Source organism: Bombina bombina, chromosome 7 (assembly GCF_027579735.1).
Source record: "Bombina bombina isolate aBomBom1 chromosome 7, aBomBom1.pri, whole genome shotgun sequence".
Taxonomy (NCBI): Eukaryota; Metazoa; Chordata; class Amphibia; order Anura; family Bombinatoridae; genus Bombina; species Bombina bombina.
In genome coordinates, this window is record NC_069505.1 from 583,739,049 (window position 1) to 583,751,057 (window position 12,009).

The window sequence follows — 12,009 nt, forward strand, 5'->3', positions numbered from 1 at the left end:
GCACCAATCATAATTCTTGTAACAGTATCAAAAAAATTTAAATTCATAATTTTTTGGACTGCAAATATTCAGTCTACTAGTGCCATTGAATTGCAATTTCCTCTTGCCTGGCAGCCTGTGTGCCAGGCACAAACTAGCCAATTAGTGCCACCAATCCTAGTTGTTGTAAAAGTATTGTTAATCTTTAAAATTCCAAATTGATCGCTTGTGTTTCCTCAGTTTGCTCGTGCCATTGAATTGCACTTTCCTCCTGCCTGCCAGCGTGTTTTCCAGGCCCAACAAGCCAATTAGTGGAACCAATCATAATTCTTGTAACGGTATATAAAAAAATTAAAATCATAATTTTTTGGACTGCAAATATTCAGTCTCCTAGTGCCATTGAATTGCATTTACCTCCTGCCTGCCAGCCTGTGTGCCAGGCCGTCTTGCCAACTATTTACACCAATCATAATTGTTGTCACAGTATTGTTACTAATTAAAATTAAAAAAAATTTGATTGTTGATCTTAATCCTCAGTTTGCTCGTGCCATTGAATTGCACTTTTCTACTGCCTTCCAAGCCTTTGTGCCAGGCCTACTTTCAAAATATTTACACCAATCATATTTGTTGTCACAGTATTCTTAATAATTAAAAATTAAAATTTTTGGTAATAGTTGTGAATCCTCAGTTTGCTCGTGCCATTGAATTGCACTTTCTTCCTGCCTTGCAGCCTGCTGTGTGCCAGGCCCACCTAGCCAATTATTCCCAGCAATCATATTTCTTTTAACAGTATTGCAAAAATTGTCAATCATCACTGTTTTGACTGTCAGTATTCAGTCTCCTAGTGTCCTTGAATTGCATTTACCTCCTGCCTACCAGCCTTTTGTGCTATGTAATCTATGTATCTATCTATCTATCTATCTATCTATCAAATCTATCTATCTCGTGGTTGTGCAAGTGGACTGTTTACGGCGGATTGCGGTGCGTAACACTTGGAGTTTGCTCTGTCACTGTGATGCGGCCGTAACCCTTACACTACCTGATAGATACGACATCATAACTGATGTTTTAAAGCACGTTATTGCAAACAATTTGGGAATGTTAGTTGATTTAGGCCCTTTATGGGTTAAAAGCAGACTCTGCATAAACTATGTAATTTTCCATGGGAGTTTTGCCATGGATCCCCCTCCAGCATGCCACAGTCCAGGTGTTAGTCCCCTTGAAACAACTTTTCCATCACTATTGTGGCCAGAAAGAGTCCTTGTAGGTTTTAAAGTTTGCCTGCCTATTGAAGTCAATGACGGTTTCGCGACATCACTACATACCAATACTTGCTTTATATCAACCTACAATGAAGGATCTGAAGGTATTAAGCAGATTTTAAAAAAGCATTGGTATATCCTTCAAAAGGATGATTTACTAAGAGACAAAATAGGGACCAAACCGAATTGTATCTTTAGGAGGAACAAAAACCTAAAATCTATTATAGCCCCCAGTCAATTGAAAGATATGAAAAGGAAGGAGAATTGGTTAAATAAAGAATCTGTAGGATTCTATAGATGCAACAGATTGAACTGTGTATCATGTGAAAAAATGTATCATGGTAAAAAACCTACGAAATGCATCAATTCAACTTCGAATGGGAAAGAATGCAGGATTAATAGTCTGGTTAACTGTAAAACTACATATGTAGTATACCTATTACAGTGTAGCTGTAACCTTCAGTATATAGGTAGAACTACGAGACCATATAAAAAAAGGCTCTATGAGCATGTTACTAATATCAAAGAAGGTCTAAAATCTCACAATTTGTCTGAACATTACAGACATATACACCACGAAAACCCTGAATGCCTAAGGGGTACGATCTTAGAGCATGTAAATGTAGGAATTAGGGGTGGTAATAGGGAGACTCTCCTTAGACAGAGGGAGACGTATTGGATCCATGCATTCAACACTAGGGTCCCAGCTGGACTAAATGTGGATATAGACATTGCTGCTTTTTTGTAAATATAAATAATAATATAAATAAAAATATACACATATGTGTACATATAAATCCGGTGTATTTACATCTCTCCCACTGTTGATATCATACTTTGATCTCAACTTTGGATTTATATTTATTTTTATACACTTTATAAAATTTCTATATTGATATATATTGGGGATCTTATCAAATTATAACAATATAATATAATATTTTTTGGAAGTACGAATTATTATCTTTCTCTTCCTTTCTTCCCTTAGTTGTTCTTTGTTTCTCTTTTTGTCTTTATTTCTCTTCCTTGGTTCTAAAGGAGATAATATGACGTATATGTCCTATATGAGAGTTATTCATGTCTTAATATAATATGCTGATACATACTATATATCTAGATGTTTTTATGAAGGGGATCTCTTTTTTTAAAACAATGCTTTTAAGAATGTATTTAAATTATGTTTTTATATAGATATTTCGTTTTTAGCCATAAACATTTTTAAGATATATATATATTTTTTGCTATTGATGTAGGTATATGTATTGTAATATTCGTTTATCGCATTATGTGTAATATTAATATCAGCTAATATGCACTATTTTTTCTTGTTTTTTATACTTTGCTTATCAATACATATGTTTTATTATACCCCGTTTGGCGTTGACATGCTTAGTAAGCATTGCTGCATTCTCCTTTTCATGTTAAGTTCTTTGTTGTCGGTATCTATGACAACGTTAGAGCCTGAGAGGGAGTCTCCCTTGATTCTGCGCATGTCTGGAAATAACGTCTTGCGTGTCAGGGACTCTGGAAATGCTAGCTTGCGTGTCAAACCATTCTTGGTGGAATAGGAAATTAAATGTAGCAATTTTTGGGCACTATTTAAAGGTGAGTTTTGCAATAGTCCTTACCTCTGATGAAGAAGGGAATCTAAATTACTTAACCCTTCGAAACGCGTAAGATATTTAAGGAAGGTGCACGGCCTGTCTATGGTTTGGGATTTAACTGTGCCTCTGTATATCTGGAGCCTTTGATTTTATCTTGAACTGTCTTCCCTACTACGGATGACTACAGGACTTCTGGGCTTCAGCTTTCACTTCTTTTATGTGCTATTATCATACCTCATTAGTTGAGGTTCATTAATGTCAGTGTAACTTATTGTGTGTCAGTTTATGTTCTATTAAAGCAGTTTTACACTATGTATGCTTTTCTGGTTCCTTTTATATGACACCTATACTGGAATTGGAAGTTACCACTCACTAAAGAGAGCACAAGGAGTCTGGGAAGGTTCTACTATCAGTATTCCAAGACACAGAAGTTTATATACTGGGAGACCCACAGTTATCATATTCCATCCATTCTACAGGAGGTGCCTTGCCCATCTATGAAAGTGCTACATTCTTACCTCATTTGATTGAGGTTTTTTGAAGTAAGGTGTACATCCATTAGGGGATTACCGAATGAAGATTGTTTTCTCTACATCTGATGTGCACTGGATTATTTTATTTTAGACTCATCATTGGGCTTAGGCCTATTTCATATTTACCATATATCTCCCCCTGATATATCAGTTTTTTATTTGTGTTTTACTTATTTTATGGATTTGATTCTGTACATGTAATAATTTTATTATATTTATTATATTTTATCTTATCTGCTGTTCTATTTTTACATTGTTGTACATTAACTGTGTTCTCTAGCTTTTGGTTCTCTGCGCCACCCTGCTCCTTTCTATTCTCATTTCTTTTAAGAGGGGTGATAGGTCTCCTCTGCTATTTGGGGTTTGGTGGCTGGATTTATCTTGCTAGTTTTTTGTATATGAGGTTCTGGTTTTATAATATATACATTGTGGCATAATATTTCCATGATAATAAGCGCCTAGGAGTGATCCAGTGGATTCTTTCTACTGGTTCATTTTTCTTTTGTACTTATATATATATATATATATATATATATATATATATATATATATATATATATATATATATATATTTTTTATCAAAAAATAAATACGGGAGAGAAGCAGTTGCTATAGGCTAGTGAAGCAAAGGATACCGCAATCGGCCCTTATTTGGCTTATAAATAAATGTGGTGCAGACCCTTATATAGTAATGTATTGTAGGACATAACAAGAGAACTCATCCTGGAAAGTAGCCAGGTTGAAAAAAGACAGGGAAACAGCACTCTTTTGAAAATGATCAATATTTTACTAGCACAATATAATATACATAAATGGTAAAGGAGATGGCATACGGGGGTCCTCCCTCCGCCTTTGCACTGCAAGGATAGGTAGAATTCACTGTGTGAAAAAATACAAAATCTAATTGCAACAAAAATATATTACAAAGAAATAATAATATAGGACCTATCAAGTCCAATAGACAAAACCTGACCGGTCAGGGGATGTGCGAGATAAATTGCCCAGAAATATAGATGCAGCAAGATGCAGAGCTGGCTCAAGTAAGGCCTGTCACACTTCCTACACCCGGCTGCACACAGCACCCCTGTGAAGAGGTAATTGCTGGGCAGGTTAAACGGAATGTGGGATCTAAGAAAGTAATGACAGCCTTGCGACAAGCGGAATATAATTATCAGGCATACCTTGCAATATGTACAATATTAAAAGTATATACAGAGGGAAAGTGTGTACCAAAGATCAACTACACCCTGCTGCATCCGACACCTCACTCAGGAGGTATGAATGGTCGGGCAGGTAGTGGAAATGGGATCTAAGTGATCAAATGGAGACACGCCCTCAGGATATGTACATAGGTTTATGAGCCATATATTTCAATCTTCATATGGAAATGACATAAGTAAAACTCAAAAACAAGGCATTGGTTAGTGTCTGAAATGACCAATTGACACATTAAAGCAAATAGCGTTAGTACATGCTATGCAGAGAAGCAAAAGAATATATTAGTGCTCAGCATGCATCCATCCATTTGTTATCAGATGAGCAATGATCCTTATAAGTTCTTAAGGAGAGCTGTGCCCCCTCTAGACAGAGTGGCGTTTGCCAGGTGCAAAGTTCACACACAAAAGCCAGAGCTGATTAGTACAGTTAGCGGCAAGGAATCTAATGACAATATGGAACCATACGACCTGATAGATTCAGTGGTTTGCAGGCCGTGCCAGGTAGCTGTAAGTCCATGACAGTGAATGCCAAATGTTGATCCGGACTTTGCTTTAAATGTGCCTGTTCAGTAACCGCAGGGCTTGTTGTAAGTTGTTTTCTTCGAGATCCTCACACGCACATCACGTGATCCGGTCGGCTGGACCTATGCCGACGCGCGTTTCACCCGTGCGTCCAAATTGCTTTACGGGCTTCGTCAGGGCGTAATATCCATGGTACTCTTGTCTCCGTATTTATACAGAGTATGGTTAGCGCCACTACTGACGGGTGAAAATATTGCAGGTGAATACAAAGTGTCAAAACTTAAGAAAAAACACAAACTGTCTATATTTGAATTTTTAGTAGCAAAAAAGCTCACTCTACTTTATATTACATATTTACAAAAGAATGAAAGTTAGCTATATTAATGTTGCAACCTTCAATTTGTTGAGGATTTACTAAGTTTAATTTAATAGCGTACAAGACTCTAGAGAATGTATATATTTACAAAAAGCAGGCCATGTCCAATTTATCATTAAGGCCTGCAGGAAGCTGTGTACCCAAAATAGAGATCCACCTGCATTCCTTCTGGAGGAGAATTCTATCGTTATCCCCTCCTCTATTATAGGTAATACCCCTATCTATTCCAATAAAAGAGAGAGAGTCAGGATTACTATCATGCATGAGTTCATAATGTTTAGCAACATTGCTTTTCTGGTTTTTGTATTTTACATCATCCCGGTGCTCTGTTATCCGGTCTTTTATGGCCCTTCTCGTTTTTCCCACGTAATAACGCGGGCAGCTACACGAAAGGAGGTAGACAACCCCTTCCGTATTACAATTCACAAAGGCCTAGATTTAGAGTTCGGCGGTAAAAGGGCTGTTAACGCTCCGCGGGCTTTTTTCTGGCCGCACCATAAATTTAACTCTGGTATCGAGAGTTAAAACAAATGCTGCGTTAGGCTCCAAAAAAGGAGCGTAGGGCATTTTTACCGCAAATGCAACTCTCGATACCAGAGTTGCTTACGGACGCGGCCGGCCTCAAAAACGTGCTCGTGCACGATTCTCCCATAGGAAACAATGGGGCTGTTTGAGCTGAAAAAAAACCTAACACCTGCAAAAAAGCAGCGTTCAGCTCCTAACGCAGCCCCATTGTTTCCTATGGGGAAACACTTCCTACGTCTGCACCTAACACTCTAACATGTACCCCGAGTCTAAACACCCCTAACCTTACACTTATTAACCCCTAATCTGCCGCCCCCGCTATCGCTGACCCCTGCATTACACTTTTAACCCCTAATCTGCCGCTCCGTAAACCGCCGCCACCTACGTTATCCCTATGTACCCCTAATCTGCTGCCCTAACATCGCCGACCCCTATGTTATATTTATTAACCCCTAATCTGCCCCCCACAACGTCGCCGACACCTACCTACACTTATTAACCCCTAATCTGCCGAGCGGACCTGAGCGCTACTATAATAAAGTTATTAACCCCTAATCCGCCTCACTAACCCTATCATAAATAGTATTAACCCCTAATCTGCCCTCCCTAACATCGCCGACACCTACCTTCAATTATTAACCCCTAATCTGCCGACCGGAGCTCACCGCTATTCTAATAAATGTATTAACCCCTAAAGCTAAGTCTAACCCTAACACTAACACCCCCCTAAGTTAAATATAATTTTTATCTAACGAAATAAATTAACTCTTATTAAATAAATGATTCCTATTTAAAGCTAAATACTTACCTGTAAAATAAATCCTAATATAGCTACAATATAAATTACATTTATATTATAGCTATTTTAGGATTAATATTTATTTTACAGGCAACTTTGTAATTATTTTAACCAGGTACAATAGCTATTAAATAGTTAAGAACTATTTAATAGTTACCTAGTTAAAATAATTACAAATTTACCTGTAAAATAAATCCTAACCTAAGATATAATTAAACCTAACACTACCCTATCAATAAAATAATTAAATAAACTACCTACAATTACCTACAATTAACCTAACACTACACTATCAATAAATTAATTAAACACAATTGCTACAAATAAATACAATTAAATAAACTATCTAAAGTACAAAAAATAAAAAAGAACTAAGTTACAGAAAATAAAAAAATATTTACAAACATAAGAAAAATATTACAACAATTTTAAACTAATTACACCTACTCTAAGCCCCCTAATAAAATAACAAAGACCCCCAAAATAAAAAATTCCCTACCCTATTCTAAAATACAAAAATTACAAGCTCTTTTACCTTACCAGCCCTGAACAGGGCCCTTTGCGGGGCATGCCCCAAGAATTTCAGCTCTTTTGCCTGTAAAAAAAAACATACAATACCCCCCCCAACATTACAACCCACCACCCACATACCCCTAATCTAACCCAAACACCCTTAAATAAACCTAACACTAATCCCCTGAAGATCTTCCTACCTTGTCTTCACCATCCAGGTATCACCGATCCGTCCTGGCTCCAAGATCTTCATCCAACCCAAGCGGGGGTTGGCGATCCATAATCCGGTGCTCCAAAGTCTTCCTCCTATCCGGCAAGAAGAGGACATCCGGACCGGCAAACATCTTCTCCAAGCGGCATCTTCTATGTTCTTCCATCCGATGACGACCGGCTCCATCTTGAAGACCTCCAGCGCGGATCCATCCTCTTCTTCCGACGACTAGACGACGAATGACGGTTCCTTTAAGGGACGTCATCCAAGATGGCGTCCCTCGAATTCCGATTGGATGATAGGATTCTATCAGCCAATCGGAATTAAGGTAGGAATATTCTGATTGGCTGATGGAATCAGCCAATCAGAATCAAGTTCAATCCGATTGGCTGATCCAATCAGCCAATCAGATTGAGCTCGCATTCTATTGGCTGATCAGCCAATCGGATTGAACTTGATTCTGATTGGCTGATTCCATCAGCCAATCAGAAAATTCCTACCTTAATTCCGATTCGCTGATAGAATCCTATCATCCAATCGGAATTCGAGGGACGCCATCTTGGATGACGTCCCTTAAAGGAACCGTCATTCGTCGTCTAGTCGTCGGAAGAAGAGGATGGATCCGCGCTGGAGGTCTTCAAGATGGAGCCGGTCGTCATCGGATGGAAGAACATAGAAGATGCCGCTTGGAGAAGATGTTTGCCGGTCCGGATGTCCTCTTCTTGCCGGATAGGAGGAAGACTTTGGAGCACCGGATTATGGATCGCCAACCCCCGCTTGGGTTGGATGAAGATCTTGGAGCCAGGACGGATCGGTGATACCTGGATGGTGAAGACAAGGTAGGAAGATCTTCAGGGGATTAGTGTTAGGTTTATTTAAGGGGGTTTGGGTTAGATTAGGGGTATGTGGGTGGTGGGTTGTAATGTTGGGGGGGGGTATTGTATGTTTTTTTTTACAGGCAAAAGAGCTGAAATTCTTGGGGCATGCCCCGCAAAGGGCCCTGTTCAGGGCTGGTAAGGTAAAAGAGCTTGTAATTTTTGTATTTTAGAATAGGGTAGGGAATTTTTTATTTTGGGGGTCTTTGTTATTTTATTAGGGGGCTTAGAGTAGGTGTAATTAGTTTAAAATTGCTGTAATATTTTTCTTATGTTTGTAAATATTTTTTTATTTTCTGTAACTTAGTTCTTTTTTATTTTTTGTACTTTAGTTAGTTTATTTCATTGTAGTTATTTGTAGGAATTGTGTTTAATTAATTTATTGATAGTGTAGTGTTAGGTTAATTGTAGGTAATTGTAGGTAGTTTATTTAATTATTTTATTGATAGGGTAGTGTTAGGTTTAATTATATCTTAGGTTAGGATTTATTTTACAGGTAAATTTGTAATTATTTTAACTAGGTAACTATTAAATAGTTCTTAACTATTTAATAGCTATTGTACCTGGTTAAAATAATTACAAAGTTGCCTGTAAAATAAATATTAATCCTAAAATAGCTATAATATAATTATAATTTATATTGTAGCTATATTAGGATTTATTTTACAGGTAAGTATTTAGCTTTAAATAGGAATCATTTATTTAATAAGAGTTAATTTATTTCGTTAGATAAAAATTATATTTAACTTAGGGGGGTGTTAGTGTTAGGGTTAGACTTAGCTTTAGGGGTTAATACATTTATTAGAATAGCGGTGAGCTCCGGTCGGCAGATTAGGGGTTAATAATTGAAGGTAGGTGTCGGCGATGTTAGGGAGGGCAGATTAGGGGTTAATACTATTTATGATAGGGTTAGTGAGGCGGATTAGGGGTTAATAACTTTATTATAGTAGCGCTCAGGTCCGCTCGGCAGATTAGGGGTTAATAAGTGTAGGTAGGTGTCGGCGACGTTGTGGGGGGCAGATTAGGGGTTAATAAATATAACATAGGGGTCGGCGATGTTAGGGGCAGCAGATTAGGGGTACATAGGGATAACGTAGGTGGCGGCGATTTGCGGTCGGAAGATTAGGGGTTAATTATTTTAAGTAGCTTGCGGCGACGTTGTGGGGGGCAAGTTAGGGGTTAATAAATATAATATAGGGGTCGGCGGGGTTAGGGGCAGCAGATTAGGGGTACATAAGTATAACGTAGGTGGCGGTCGGCAGATTAGGGGTTAAAAATTTTAATCGAGTGGCGGCGATGTGGGGGGACCTCGGTTTAGGGGTACATAGGTAGTTTATGGGTGTTAGTGTACTTTAGGGTACAGTAGTTAAGAGCTTTATAAACCGGCGTTAGCCAGAAAGCTCTTAACTCCTGCTATTTTCAGGCGGCTGGAATCTTGTCGTTAGAGCTCTAACGCTCACTGCAGAAACGACTCTAAATACCGGCGTTAGGAAGATCCCATTGAAAAGATAGGCTACGCAAATGGCGTAGGGGGATCTGCGGTATGGAAAAGTCGCGGCTGAAAAGTGAGCGTTAGACCCTTTAATCACTGACTCCAAATACCAGCGGGCGGCCAAAACCAGCGTTAGGAGCCTCTAACGCTGGTTTTGACGGCTACCGCCGAACTCTAAATCTAGGCCAAAGTGTTTAAGAGTGTAGGTTTTGCCTGTGTGCCTTGCAAATTGTTTAGTCTTAACCATAAACTTGCATGCAACACATTTACCACAGGGATGGTTGCCATAGGATCTATGTTTAGAAAGCCAATTTTGTTGTTTAGGAACTGACAGATATTGGCTTTTTACCAATTTGACTTTTAAGTTTGGTGCCCTTTTGGCTGTGATGTTTGGAAAATCCCCAACATCACGAGATACAGCTTCATCACTGAGTAAAGTGTGCCAATTTTGTGCCAGGATTTGTTTTAGTGATGTCCAGTGGCAATTATATTCAGTGACCAATCTGATTTTTGATTCACCGATCTTGTCTTTGGGCACAAGGAGACTGTCTCTATTCAAATGGGCCGCACCAGTTAGGGCTTGTTTTACTATCCTCTTGGAATAACCTCTACTCAAAAATCGTTTTTCCATTTCAGCCGCGTGTTGATAGTATTTCCCTTTCGTGGAACAATTCCGGCGTAGCCTGAGAAATTGGCCCTTGGGAATGCCTCTTTTTAGGTGGCTTGGATGGTGACTTGAAGCGTGAAGTAGGCTATTGGTGGCAGTGCTTTTGCGATAATTTTCTGTCACCAGATAGCCATCTTTGATCTTCACGTTAATATCCAAAAAGGATATTTCTTCCTTACTAAGCTGTAAGGTAAGTGAGATGTTACTCTTATTGTTGTTTAAAGAATTGACAAATTCTTTCAAATCATGCTCCGAGCCTTCCCAGACGAGGAAGACATCATCCACATATCGTAGCCATATGTGGATGTTCTTTTCGAAGAGGGGGTTCTGGTACACTTCTTCCATCTCCCAAATGCCTAGATGAAGGCACGCATAAGTGGGAGCACATGTTGCTGTTCCCTGTTGTTGGGAATATATCTTATTATCGAACATAAATATATTGTTGGTGAGTGTAAATTTTAACAGTTCGATTACAAAATCTGTATGTTGCATTGCGCTCATACCTCTCATCGATAGAAAGTGCTTGCAGGCCCTGAGTCCTACCTCATGGGGGATTGATGAATACAGTCCCTCCACGTCAAGAGTGACAAGAATGGCGTTGTCTGGAATCACCAATCTGTCAATCTTCCTTAGGAAGTCCGAGGTATCCATAATGAAGGATGGTAAAGTATTGAGGGATGGTCTGAGAAAGGAGTCCACATAATTGCCCAGATTTTCAGTGAGGCTGCCAATGCCTGCCACGATTGGTCTGCCTGGTGGATGGTTGGCATTTTTGTGGATCTTTGGGATGCAGTAAAATACAGGCATCACCGGATGTTCTGGATACAAGTATTTAAATTCAGTGGAGGTTATGATGTCTTTACTTTTTGCTTCTTTTAAAATATTAAAGAGTGCAAATTGTAATGTAGGGATAGGGTTAAACGTTAAACTCTTGTAGAATGTTTTATCCAAGAGTTGGCGTTTAACCTCCAATACATACATGTTCTCGTCCCAGAGAACCAGGTTCCCACCCTTATCCGCGGGTTTTATTATAAAGCCCTTGGCATTCATGAGCTGATTTAGTGCCTTTCTTTCAGATTTTGTTAGATTGTCATTGACCAATCCTGTGAAGGGTAGTCCTGAAATTTTGTTTTTCAACTTCTCTGACGAAGATGTTCACAGCAGGTACCATGGATAGCTGTGGCATGTATTTGGATTTTGCCTTAAAATTTGAATGAAACCTCTCATACTGAATGGAATTCTCCATCTGTGAGGGGACATATTGACTACCTTCACTATCTGCCAATAGACTCTGAAGGTTATGTATACTGGATGAGTCTTCTCTGTTCAGAGAAACATCTTCCACCAGGTGTCTGCTTTTGCCTTTCATAATCTGCGACAGTACGACACGACGTGCAAATAGATGTAAGTCTTTAATAAACTTAAACTTATTAA